Source organism: Leuresthes tenuis, unplaced genomic scaffold (genome assembly GCF_036924035.1).
Source record: "Leuresthes tenuis unplaced genomic scaffold, fLeuTen1.0.hap1 SCAF_24, whole genome shotgun sequence".
In the NCBI taxonomy this organism is placed as follows: Eukaryota; Metazoa; Chordata; class Actinopteri; order Atheriniformes; family Atherinopsidae; genus Leuresthes; species Leuresthes tenuis.
Window position 1 is genome coordinate 11,078,829 of NW_027325378.1, and position 14,340 is coordinate 11,093,168.

Genomic DNA, 14,340 nt, shown 5'->3' on the forward strand with positions numbered 1-14,340 from the left:
TTCCATTGTGTCTCCCTTGCTTTTCAGGAGGGTCAAAGGCTTCACCGGTTAACCGCTTTGACGAGGTACCCTATACTGCCTCTTGCCTGGGAGAAAGAACCCTTCGCCTCGTCTCAGTGTCAAACTTTAACCTTTCTCAACTTTAATTACACTAAGTAAGTTTGGAGTGTGCCGCGGTGCTGTCTGGCCCACTCAGCTCCTTCCCTGTGCTGATGGGAAGCCTGCATGGGTGCTGTGGCCCCCGCTGCCTCTGACACACTGACGCTACACAGCTCTGACGCTGATGTTGATGCTGACGCTAGCTTTGGCCTTCTTCCTGACCATGCAAACACGCATACATACACACACATACACACACACACACACACACACCACTTCAAATGTCCATAAGAGCTGTGGTCAGGCATTTAGTTGATTTCCAGCTTCTGTTTATTTACAGTTCAGTATATCCATAAAATATGCTTACTTACACTTATGCGTGCACATGAATGTGTATTTAATGGTAAGGCTGTTATGAGGACAGTCCAGTGCAACCAACAGTGCTTGCTTACAGTTAAACCTAAGCCATTAAAACACAAATGAGGACAGCGTTCCTTCATCACTGAGTTGATTACCTTTTTATAGAGTATCTGCACTATGTCAAAGACACCATTTGATATTCTATGCATTTGTATAAGAGAGAGTAAGATGGTGTGATGAAGAGAGATAGAGTTTGAGTGTGTTTTCTCATCATTCATACCTCTGCAGGGGTGAAATGGCTGTTATTTCGCTGTTATGGTGTCAGAACTTCCACTTTGGTGATAAAGCATACTTTGTTGTGGCGTTTCCCCATTTAAGACGACATATTATGGTTGTTGTATTTTTCTCTTCATCCAGTGTGTTTTATAGCCTCTTTGTACATGTAAAGGGTCTGCAAAGTTACAAAAGCTGAGAGTCCACACAACGGGACATGTTTTTTCTACAACAGAAAACAAAGCTCCTGAACTTGCCCAAAATGCCCCGTTGGTGCTCATAGCTTTTCTTTTATTAGCTTTGTGCAACAGTGCAAACAGTGCAACAGTGCAAAACAACATTCTTCTCAAGCCACTGCTGTTCCTCTTTGGTAGTTTCATACACACCTATTAGAGGCGGTTCTGCGTCACATTAGTAGGGCTTACACACAGCAAGACGATGTTGTGAAATGAGTTGAGTGATAACCTTCTGCCTTGCAAGCTTGCCTATCCAAACACCAACCAATTCAACCCAATGACCTGATAGTCATATTAGCACCATCATCTTTGACCCCCCTTTCCACCTCTGTACATAAAGACAGCACGCCAGTACGCAACGAAGTCCAGTCTTAAGATGGATTGTGTGACAAGGGCTTTTTGCATCAGCAATCTATGGTGCTGGTGTGGTACTACTCTGAAACAAAGAATGAGCAGCTCTGTTGCAGTCCACTTGCCAAACCCACTTCAGCTAACTTAGCTAACTATCTAATGTCTTGTTATTACATTCATCCGAGGAACTAAAGTGGAATACTATCATTTTTGATGGCAATGGTGCCACAGGGACAGGAAAATCCTTAATGTGAGCATGATGTGCAGCCCATGTCACTAACTTTATTTTACTTTGACTGTATACCCACAGATGTCAGTGATGATTACTACTTTATCAAAAAGAATGCACTCTGTCTAGCTTCTACTCTGGCAGGTGTGAAAAATAAATGGTCAGGATTCCTATAGTTTTGTAAACAGAAACAGAAACACCAAGCATTGAACAATCTAACAACCTCTGCAGAAGTTTGTCCTTCTTTTGGGTCTGCCTCTCATTCAGACCTGCATGGTTTAACCTTTTGTTATACACCAACAGCTGTTAGAGGTGACACACAGAAAGTGGGCTTTTAATGTCGTCTTAAAGAGACAGGAGCTAGAACAGACTGTTTCTGACAAAGTCACTGGATCATGTACTGTATGGAAAAAAAAAAACATTTTTTAAAGATTGAAGCATGTGGATCTTCTCTAAAAAAAAAACTAAAAAAAAAAACCTCCACATAACACAAATAACCTGCAAACAACCCCAAAATGGACTAATTCAGAAAAACGTGTATGTAATGAGTGATGTTTCCCTTCTGGCTTTAATAATTCAGTGACGTGATCTGAATCTGCTTGTGAAACTGCCAAGCAGACTGTCATCACTGGACTACTCTTAAAAATTATGCTTAGCTAGTAATTCCTAACCTTGTAAAATCAGAATTAACTTGAACAATTTTGAATGAAACAACATTAAGCAGCAGCTGTACAACAACCATATAACAAAAAGCTTAGTAAAATATGGGACAATATCTAAAAATCCAGCAATCTGTTCTGACTTTGACCTTATTTTAATGCACACGTTGAGTGCCTGACTCAGACAGTCTGATCGATTCACAGGTAGTCGATTGCGCCACTCACATGTGCACCCTTATGATAATAGACCCTTTTAGAGTCATCTAATTCTGATGATGAATTGGACTTCCATGGTAAGCCCAAAAAGGAGTTACTGTGGTAACTGCATGGCCTGTCAATCTCTTGCAATCAGCCTTTTTTCTCTGTTCATTGCTTGATGCGTCAAGATTGGGACCTTCTCCGTGGGGGGCTTCAAAACACTCAGAGGAAATGAAGAACCGTGTGGAAGTTCTAAAGCTGATGTTTGGAAACTTTGCAGAATGTGACCCTTTGGCTTTGGCTTACTTGCAGCGGAGAGAAGCTGAAATTTTGACTTTGTAGTGTCATGGAGGTACCTCGATCCAATTAATACCACAAGGATACATGTAGAAATACCCTTTTCTTGCAGCAGTGACACACACAAAATAAAACATTCTCAAAAAAATGTGACTCTGCACAAACCTCTTGTTTTGAACCTCTATGGTGTCCTCATCAACTACACAAACAGCATGTGTTTTTGACCACAGAGGCTTCTAATAAGAAAAGAAGGTAATTTAAATGCTAATGCTTTGCATGTATAAAATGTCCTATTGTACACCACGCCTGTATTTGTAGATAATGGCACAATCTTTACTGCTAAATATTAGAAGCAGCTTAAAAAGCAAAGACAGAACAACATATATTCATATGTTTATATCAGATTGATTACTTTTTCTTTTTCTTTTTGCTTTCTTGTGATTTTCTGGGTTTAAGCAAGCACATGCGCTTTCAATTAGGTTACATTTTACCATAGCACACTGGCAGCAGTTAAACATTTAGGAGAAGTGCAACTAATTCGCTGGGCAGGACTATGAACTGTGGCATTACATCCTTGAAGAAAAGGGGAAAAGCCATATAACAGAAGCACAGAGGCTCTAAAGATCTTAATTCCCCATTAGTTCCTTATTCTCTTCAGTGACAAAGACAGGGTCCTTTCAGTCTTGTGTTCCCTTGCATACCAAAGTCATTCAACAGAGGAGACCTTTACCAAGAGCAATGCTCCATTCAAGCCATGTTAATTACAATTTTAAACCATTATTTGTTTCAACACCTGGTTAACCTATTCAGACCTGTTTAAATCCTCTTTATTATCCCAGGTGTGATGGGAAGACACTAAGGAGTGAAAGGTTCCTCTGTATACCAGGAACATAATCAACCCAGCACTACATAGTGCTGAATAGCTTTTGGGATAAGATCAGATGTTACACACTCCAGTCCTCAAGTAAAATGGTGCTAGGTGGATTATGTCTGAAAAGAGGATTTTGTCAAGGATGTGTCCTCAACTTTTCTTTTGCGGCAGTAAAGCATCATGAATAGCACACTGCTTCTTCAGCAGCTGTATTAGAACTAGACAACTCAATGGCAGGCTTAAAAGCAATTGGCTTTGTTGTACATTTCTGTGCATATATTTGTGTTGCGGTTAGAGGCTTTGAGACCAAGAGGCCATGCTGCGTCATGAGGATGGATGGTGTTTCTATTAGACGATGTGGTCACAGAGAGGTCTCATCTTCTAAGCTTCTTTTCTTTCTCCATCTCACACCTACTTTGAAGTTGTTGTTAGTAGTTACACCATAGTCCTCTGTCCATTATGATGACATTAACAAGGCTTTACATGGGAACTTGACCCCTGTGGTGCCTTTGTTACCATGACCACTTGTTTCTTACCTGTCTTAGGTACTTGTTTGAGGATGATCCCATTTCAATAGGAAATATCAACAGAGTGGCATAAAAGGACAACATGATGGAAAATGTTGGAAACACGTGAATAAAAAGATAATATTATACCATTATGAAGGGTTTTTTTCTGACTTCACTTCAAGCTTTTTCTCATTTGGCCCAGCACCTATATCCACAATGGCTAGAGACTATTTGTATACACCTCCCGCTGTGTGGTTCAAATATAGTGCAGACTTCAATATAGAAGAGGATAGCCACGCAAAGTTCTGATTAACGAATTAACACCCTCTAATAGCCCTTCACCATCCTCCCTTAAATGGATTAAGGCTCCTCTCTAACACTTTCTTTTGCACAAAATTTAATTAAGATTTAGATTTGGTTCGAACATGCCAGAACAGATTCACACTGCATTCATGATGTACTTCAATTAAGACGGAAAGCATCTTAAGCTGCTTCACCAATAATTAGACTATCTCGTTTTTTTAAATGGTATCTAATTATGCATTAACCCTGTGTAATTCAATTTCTTTGTAAGTTACGGCATGGATACTGAGACCGTCTTTATACATTTTAAAGGTCATCTTCCCAGAATCTTATGCGTGTATCGAGTACCAGCACTTTAAATATGTGGTCTTTATACATTTGTTATGCAAGGACTGCACCAAATATGAAATTTAATCCTTCACCATCCCTGACTAAATACTCAGTTAGCATCCAGTCCAATGCTCCTCAAGAAAATATGTTGAACAGATACAATGTCATGGCTATTGTTTACGTACAAGATGTTTTTTTTTTTTCCTTTTTGTCTGTGTTGACATCTGGCCTCCTGAGGTTGTTGCCCATGTATTTGTATAGTGATTTAAAACAACAGAATGTCCTGCCCAGTGTTAATTTACTCAAAGCAGCAGGGGTCTCTGGCTCGGCCACTGACCATTACACAGTAGGACAGGGGTGTCCAGCTGACTGTCCTTTTAATCGACAACAGCAGGCCTAAGGAATTTAACAGCATGGGATTCACTACCCCCCCCCCAAGGCAAACAACGTTTATGGAAGATTTACGAGTTACCGGAATTGTCTGCGATTTCAGTTCATTCAATTAGCGCCTGTGAATGTCTTGGTTAAAGTAGGTGACAAGACAATTGAAGGAGTCATCTAATTATTTTATCCCAGTGCTATGTAAAGCCTCTCCCGTGCTGAAGTCCCTGGACATACCTTGATGATGTGAAGTAAATGGGTTAAAGCAGCAGGGGTGATACAATGTGTGGCTCTCCTGGAGATGTTCCCCAACATCTAGCATCTTTAAAGTGAATCAAAGACCTGCAGGATGGCAATTTCATTAGATAGAAAATAAATGTGGTATAGGGAAAATCAAATCATCTGCTTTATATTCATGTTTATGAGAGGGCTCTTTCTTGTAAGGTCAGAAGTTGTACAGGATTTACTCAGCATATTCCTGCCCGCATCCGTTCCTCTGGAGAACAAGCCAGTGTATAGTAGGCTGCAGCAGAGAAATCCTGTTTGTCTCAATCAACCCTTATGGAAGTTTCAGTTGCTTTACTTTAACTCCAACCTGGACAAAAAAAAAGCACTTGAACTGAGAAGTCATGTGAACAGAAGGACGCCACAAGCTGAAGTCTGTCCTGCAACCAGGTTTCCCCCCCTTGTTTGTAAATTAGCTGTGAGTAATGAATTCTGGGAAGCTGCCCTGCTGCAGGGTTGCTCCCTCGCTGCCGGTCCCACCCTCGCTCCCCCGTCGGCATTGCCTTCCCAAATCTGTCCTGATGTTCCTAGTCTGTCAGGAGCCGCCCCAGGGGGTAGTGTGATAGCCCACTCTGCCTGCCCCCTTCCCGTCTCTGGGCCCAAGCCAGCTGAACCGTGTAAGTCCCTGCCACTGCAAACACGGTGACCTCAAATGGGATTGACATATCGCAGACCGTGGATGCTAGACCACCAGTCTGGTGACATCAGTTTCTACTGGTGGTAAGGAGACCGCCGTCGTGATGTGATCACATTGACATTTTGGGGGTTTACATTGATAAACAGACACACAATTCTAGGTTTGCAGGAACATAAAGAAAATCCAGACCATGTTGTCTTATGCTAATGTGTAAATAACTGTTTAGCTAAAGGAAAAGCTTTGAAATTCATTCTACAAGAGCTTTTCACTGTGTGAGCTTCAAAAAACATTCTCCATTTCCCTGTTCCCTCTGCGCTGCAACACTTATCCCTGTGTCTGATAAAAAGCCTTGGCTATGACTACCACATAGGTCCCCAAGCGCACATTAGCGAGCCTGGGGGGTCCCTAAGTGTCACCCATGAAATCAGGATGTTAGGGTATGAAAAACGGGGGAGGGACCGCTAGTAATTCTCATTATTGTTAAATGTTCATCGTCTCTGGTGTTGACTTTGCCTCAGTCTGGCTCCAATGCCAAGAAATAACATGACAACTCTACCCGCAGTCAATTTTAATAGCCAAATAGCAAATACTGGGAAAATCTTCTTAAGTCTGAGTATGACCCTAAATGAATTACAACACAGTCTGACCACTAGGGACTACAAATGTTTTTCACTGCTGTCTGCAATGAAAAAAATATGTATATTTTATGGTGATGCATGCTAAATTTTCTAATTTCATTTCCAAAGGTCAACAGCAATTTGTCAGCAGTTAATGTAAAGGAAGAACTGCGGGACATCCACGTTATTTACACTGTGACCCTAAAAAATCCATTCCACAGCTTTGACTGGCAGAGAGAAAAGAACTTCTCAATGGCAGCTTTTGACGTCCATAATGGCTTAATGTCTGCATTTGACAGAGATATTGAGGAAAGAAGAGTGACTCTTTGCGCGTTGGCGTGGCCCAGAGGCTTTTTCTGTCACAGCTGATGACAGCAACTTTCTCCATGCAGATTAAATTGGTGTTTACAGATTTGCCCTGGGTGTACATTTTTCCTCCTGCTGGGATCCACTGGCTGATGATGAGTCGCAGATGAGACCAAGCGTTCTCGACACTGATGCTTATGCTTCCATCACACGGAGCTTGCAGTGGCTTACCAAGCGTTCGGCACAACCCTGCCACACACTGCTCTCCACTCTGGCATAGTAAATGGTACAGTATTACAAGCTATTTACATTTGCAGAGAGTGTGAGTGCCACTGCCACGACTGACAGGCTGCACTTGCTGCCTGGCCTAGCAAGATGAAACGCTGCTGAGAAAATTAAACATCATCAGTCTTGATGTTGACTGCAGACTCCAACTAAAGGTCCCATAGTGTTACAATGGATATCAATGACTTCCTAGTGTTGTTGTACTGCCGGAGTTGTTACAGCTGGGCAGTAAGAATGTGCTCAGAGTTTAAAGACACACTGGATTGTTTTCACAGATGCCTTTTTCTTTTTTCTTTTTTTTTACTTGAGGCTCCACTTCAAAAAGAGACTTGGCCTGTTTCAGAGTGAAGTTTGGGTTTACTGCATGTGAATCACTGAAAACTAAATAGAGACTTTCAGATTCTCACCGCACCTCTAGTTGATGACAGGAATGTAGATTTGTACATATGTTGTTTGGAGAAGCAGAAGCTGCATGAAAATAATGCTATGAAAAAAGAGGTCTTAATTCTAAAAAGCACTGATTTATAGAGCTGTGTGGCCTCGTTGTACAAAACGCAAATGAGTAATAAGCTTCTACAGCTATTGTCTCAAAGGTGCCATGCGAAATTTTAAGTAGATTGTTACATGTAATTTGCATTGATTAAACGTTCAAGGTACAATTGTGGGGCAGAGTATGCTGATTGCTTTGAGTGTTTGATGCCGAATATTTACTCTCAAGGGTGCTTTGTTAGTACAAATGAACTGCAGTAAAAGAAATCAATGAACAGGACAGTTTTGGCTACAGTCTGAGCTTATTTGACAAATAATATTTCACTTTAAAAAATTTTATTTATTTTTTATTTAGGAAAACACCACTGGACACAGCTGAACGGCGAGGTCAGCTAATAATTGGGTGTTTTGGTAAACAGACATAATTAAGACTTATGAAAAACTTTTTTACCTTCACCACAAAGTGTCAGTAGATGAGCAGCACCTTTGTGCGTATTCATTTCAGGTTGTAAACAGGAGTCTCTGAGCACTGGGTTGTTATCGAGTTGTGGCCCCCGGCGTAGGATTGATCCACTTCAGTCCAGCAGCAGGGGGGCGGGAGCTCTGGAGGGGCTCAGCAGGGCTCCAAATCAATAAGGTTAATAGATGTGGGGGCCACGCAGTCAGAGGTGTGCAGCCTGGCATTTTCGGTGCCAATGAGGAAAATTCCTGATGACGAGGTGTCTCTTTTGGAGTCTACATTAATGTCAGTCTGATTACCTGGAGTCAGGACGTCAGATACAGTGGGGAAGTGCAAGCTTGTTCCTTTGCCATTAACTGGAATTAGCTTTACAAGGAGCCCCTTCAGATTGAAGACTTTAACTTGCCACCTCTTCATCCGCTGTCCATTGAGAACAAATTGCCAGCCCCCTCCCCTCTTTCCTCCTGACTCTATTCTTTCACTCTGATTTCTATAATGCCAACAGTTTCATAATCACTTGATGAGTAATTTCCTCTCATTTGGGATTTGGAGAGAGAGAGGTTTCATTTAGAAGTTTCTTTTTTCCCCTCCTGCTCTCATTTTTCCGTTGTTTCTTACATCGCAATTTCTTAAGAGCATAATTGAACGAGGGGAGAAGGTTTAAGAGAGGGGGGAAAGAAATGATGGCCTAGTGCAAAAATTAAAGGTTAAAAAGAGTGACAATAAAAACCGAGTGGTTAAGATCTTGTTTAACTGACAGAACTGAATTAAAGCGACTAGGTTTACTAAAAAGCCGCCTCTTTTTCAGGTACTAAACTGTATTTCTTCCTATCATCTATTTAATTTACAATAAGCAAACGGTTGACAGTAACTCTTTTGTAGATTTCCTTCGCAAAGAAAGTTTGAGCTAGGCTTTCACACACTGTGACACCCACCAGACTATTATGATATCTGAAAAGGGCCCTTCAGTTTCTCTCAGACTTACAGCAGAGCTTGAATGGTGAAATGCAAATTAGTTGCTTGCTGATCTGTTGTCTCAGTACCTGGCTAATGTCTACCCAGAAAGCCATGTGTCCGAGTATCTGTCTCCTTGTGTGTGCATGAAGATATACAGAGGTGGAGGCTGGCCAGTGACCCACCTGCAATTAGCCATGCACCTGCATCGCCTGCATTAAAGTGTGTGAGCAGAAGTCATGCTGGCTTCTCTACGCTCAGCCCCCCTAAACAAAACACTGAAGTCATTTGCAATAAAAGAATCAGTTGTCTCTTTTCCCCCACTTTCAAAAGGACCCTTTGCATAGGAAATCAGTTGTCTCTCCCTTCATGGACATCATGCCGTGTGGGCTTCCATGGAAATGAGTTTTAGCATTGTTGTGCTGAGGCACTCCCCCTCTAATAAATTGAGGAGGATTAAGGGAGAAGAATGTAATAAAGGATAGTCATTTCATCGTGACAGCCATTTTTAGAGGGGGTTGGGGCAGTCAAAGATTTAAAGGATAATCAGTCTCGGGTTTATTTCCATAACATGCATTACAGCCAGTTTCTTTGAACTTTGCTGCCACTTAGGTTAGATTTGAAGGAGGAATAGGAGAAAAAAGCATTATTATCAAATGTTTAGTGTTTGAGACTTGAGTGACATATTAAAGACATCTGAGTGAGTTATTAAACCGTTGTGGCTCTTGGAGATTATTATGCATTAATCTGAGCACTTTGAAGTGTGTGTGTGTGTGTGTGTGTGTGTGTATTTCAAGAGTGGAATTATAAGCATACATCTTGTCTCCTAAAATGAAGTCGTTGCTGTAAATGATATCTAAAAAAAAGTCTTGGATGCTCCCACTTGGAAATTTTCTGCTCGTTTTCTCCTTGGCTCGTATTTTTTGCAAAGAAATGTCTTGTTTGTATGAAATGAGTCTCAAGTGGCTGAAACATTTTGTTTAGTCTGATCATGCAGCCAAGTTTCTCCACATATTGTATTACTTTTTATTGATCATGAAACTGGCTCGCACCCAGCCCCTCCTGACTGTTTGTTTAGTCTCTCTACATGATTGGAAACACTTCAGAAATGGTGACTAGCAGCAGGTGAGAAGTGCCTGAGCTTTGAAGTATGTGCTCCTTATTGATCCCGTGCATATTCTAAAAAAAAAAAAATCAAAGAGGGCATCAAAGGCATAGCTAAACTCTTTAAGACTCTCCACGCACCAAAAAAGGGCACCAATGACAGCGTGAACAAGCAAAGCAGGTGGTGGCTGCTGGTTGGAGCAATCACGCCTCCAACTCCCGTCACGCCCCAGACAGGCTGCTGAGGCTTCTATTTTAATGCTGGACAGCACCATGTCTCCCAGTGTGACTGGCACTTGTCTCTCATTAGAGGACACGGAGGAGGCTTGGAGAAATCTCCAGTTCAAAAGAATTAGACAGCACTGTAGACTCTTGGCCGCAGAGGATAAATTATTGGGCTATATCATTTCGAGCCACTGGTAGATAAGAATACTTTTGAATCAAGTGTTTGTGTCAACATGCCAACACTTTGAGGTACAAAACTGCAGTAAATGAAAGGCCTGGATAAACTTTCATCCCTGCTATGTTGTTGACAATATGAACTTGTTCAAATAAAACAGAAAGAAACAAAAAAAGTAGAATCTGTCAACTGATGAACAGCAACTCACTGCAGCGTCAAAGTGACACCAATGCTTCTGGTTCCTCACAGAGAAAGATGCCTTTACAAAGTCAACCATTGCAGTGGGAACTGGCTAGTTTATTCTGCTAATATAAAACAATGTGTAAATGTTTTTGAGACTTCAAGAATTTAAAGTGATCTTAAATTTAGTGGTTTTTACGATTGCTTTTTAAAAAAAAATAGTATCAATCAAACATTAGAGCTCCAACAAAGCCGACAGTCAACTCTTTATGGTCACACAGTATGAGCAGCTACAACTGTTAAAAAAGTTTTAAAGCTAAATGCAGCTTTTCTCCCTTTGTCCCCTATAGAACTGCTAAAAAACTGCGTGTGCTCCCTTCAAAAATGGGATCCACATAAGTGTACCGGGTTTAGTTATGCCAGATCAAAATGATGCAGACATATGACATCAACTCCATTTTGATAGCTTCACCCTTCCGTTGGTGCACAACACGCTTTCAAACTGTAAAAATGTTTATCTGTTAGCTTTGGTCTTAGGCTGATCTGATGAGCTGTGCTAATTTTGTCAAACAATAGAAATTTGTCACATTAACTTTTTTCAATAAGCAAAAACAAACGAGTGATTTTATTGCTGAACATCAATTATAGTGGAAATGTAATAATGGGGTGCTTTAAAGGACCAAGGCTTGGTCCAAAGATTCCAACAGTACGTCATTGTTGATCAAACTTTGACCCATTGGTGTCACCTCTATTCGTAAGGTGCAGACCCCAAAATTCAGATTATTCCTTTTCCAGTTCTCCTTTTTCCACAATCCTGTTAGCGAACACACAAAGGGAACCAACTACATACCTTCACCTGGCAGAGACACAAACTAAATGTCACCATCTTATGTTACTAAATGGCTTTAAAACTGGTAAATAGCATGTAACTGAAAATAAGATCAGTTTTATGTTTCCCAGGTGTAAGCATACAACATACAAAAACTGTGGAATTTAGTGTTATGCAGTGTTGTTTAAAAAGAGAGCCTACCAGACCTAGAATTAGAGTAAACAATCATCCTGACAGGCGACAGCACACAGACACATCACCCGAACAGTCATTGGCGTCACTATTGGCAGAATTGATGACTGTAAAGCAACCAGGTGGAGGCTGCAATTGGAACATCTTTCTGAAACTCCGGGATAAATCCACATTCCTTCAACCTCCAGCTCCCCCACTGATGTATGCCTGTCCTCTGCGCTCCTTTGGTGCACATGGGAGTTATTTGAGCCTTTCTGGGACCAGCAGGAATCAGCGCTGCCACACTGGCTCGCTGCTGGATTACTCTCATCGCGTGAGTCTTTGGCCTCTTTCCCCTTGTGACGACACAGGGTCGAGCTCACAAGAGGCTGATTTAACTCATTCACCGCAGTACACTGCCACTAGCCACATGCCTGCCAGCCCAGTGATTCCAACACAACCTTAAGTGCTCCTGAAATGAGGAGACAAAATGCCTCTTTGATTCAGTTCACAAAGATTTAATTTTTTGTTTTTTGGGGGGGTGATTTACGGCCAACACTCTCTGGGAGGTAATCCTGAAGAAATATAGCTCTGAGAACTTTAAGGTCTAGCTTGCAGCATCTGTAAATCTATATCTTTGATTTCTTTCTTCTTCTTTGTCATATTCACTGTCTTTTAACCGAGGTCTTACCGTCCTGTGGTGGAAATATCTGCGATGCTTTTAAAAGCTTGATTCTGAACAACAAAATACTAAAGATCTCATATCAGTAGATGCTTTGAGTTATCTGAAGAGCAAATATTGTATTGCAAAGTTCAGGCTTGTCTATAGTTTTTTGTTTTACGTGACAGAAACAAAATATGTTTTTTCACACTTTGACTGCAGCGTAGAATTTTTCTGGACATCATGTAAAGGTGAGAATGTAAATGTCTTAATCAGACATACTGAACTTTGCAGAGGTCCTACCCTTTCCATATTTCTTTTTATTTCTAAAGCTAAATAATGAGCTTAATTTGAGCCCATGTGGAAATAGAGCAGGTAATTGTTAATTTGTTGTTTCTATTGTGGGATCTGACACAAAACTCTACCAGTGGTAAAGGAGAGTCATTCAAGATCACTAAAAGTGACCGGAGATGATGGGATTTGTGTACTTCTGGGTATAAATGCTGATGCTGAAATCATCAGACAGATTCAAGTAATGTCAAAAGACTCAGAAGTTTCTGACCAGATTACAAAACGGGTACAGTACACCCTTCACATGCATCTCATTGCCCATTATACCCAAGGGACCTCACCCTGCCTAAAGTAATAGTGTAGTTTCAGCAGTGAGAACACTTCTGCCATGATAAATCTGGTGATATATGCAACATTTGAGAGAGGGCACCTAATTCTCTGAATAAGAACATGACTGAAAAGGCTACATCGCCGTAGATGTAGTATATTTACCACTGGGGTGTAATTCGGAGAGCACTTGACATCAATGCAAACCTTTCTCAGAAAAAAAACAGGATATAGTATTACTGTTTTTTCACACAGCATTTCCATCGGAAAAATGCCATCCATTATCAAAACATGTAGTATATTAAGAATTCATTAATCAGTGTTTTTTGAAAATGGCACTGGCAAAAAAAAGCCTTGTGTAATTTCAGCCCTGTGCAGCATTTGTCCTCAGTGCAGTGGCATGTTAAAAAAGACATGGACTTTTATCTGATAGACTTGTCCTCAACTTCCAATCAGTCTTATAGCAGTTTATACAGCTGTCACAGAACAGTTGTATAAACAGTAGTATGAAAAATGAAAGTGGTTATATAGAGAGGTTGATTAATTTAGTAAAACTATACAAAAATGCAGTTTATTGGTTTCAATGGGCAAGAAACAATCGAACAATCAAAAAGAATTTGGTTACATAAGAATAATGCATTACGTTCTACCTAGTTAGATTTAGGAAAGGCATAGCTTTCCTTTAAAACAGACATGTTAAACATGTCAAAATACTACTCTGAGTTAGTTTATGAGTCTAGCCCTATTAGCAAAATACATGAAAGAAAGGTCCAACTTAAATACATTGCTCTGAATGTCCTGAAACCAGTTTAGAACTTCAATTAGCTGCCATTGTTTTCTCTTTGTTTCACCACTGTTCTGTCTCCCATAAATCCTGTAGGGTATTTTTTACTTTAGTTATTAGTCATTTTGTTAGGTTTAGGAATCAAAATGATTTAGTTGTGATTTAGCCTCAAAGAAAGCCTTTCAAACACCTGAACATTCCTCTCCAAGAGTCACTATAGTGATGATATGGGAGCAAAAGACACATTTATTTAACATAGATCTTAGATCATAGGTTTCTAGCAGTGTTGTATGTTCTGTGGCAACATATTTCCTTGTTGCCTTGGATAACAAAGTTGTTTAAAAGTGGATATCGAAAAATAACCTCTTCTAGTTATAGTTGCACATGGATTGAGATTGCTGGCTTTGTCTCGTTTCACGGGATGTTGTCAGTGAGCCCAGAAAAAAAAAGCTAAAAAGTTTATC

At 40.6% G+C, this 14,340-nt stretch overlaps 1 protein-coding gene across 1 annotated transcript in view; it reads left to right on the top strand.

Moving 5' to 3' along the window:
• The window catches only part of agtr1b (angiotensin II receptor, type 1b), a 72,196-nt gene that overhangs the window by 191 nt on the left and 57,665 nt on the right, over positions 1-14,340 (top strand). Inside the window, exon 2 of the mRNA XM_072378236.1 lies at positions 28-155. The gene's annotated coding sequence lies outside the window, so the exon portion shown is untranslated. The remainder of the gene's footprint in view (positions 1-27; positions 156-14,340) is intronic.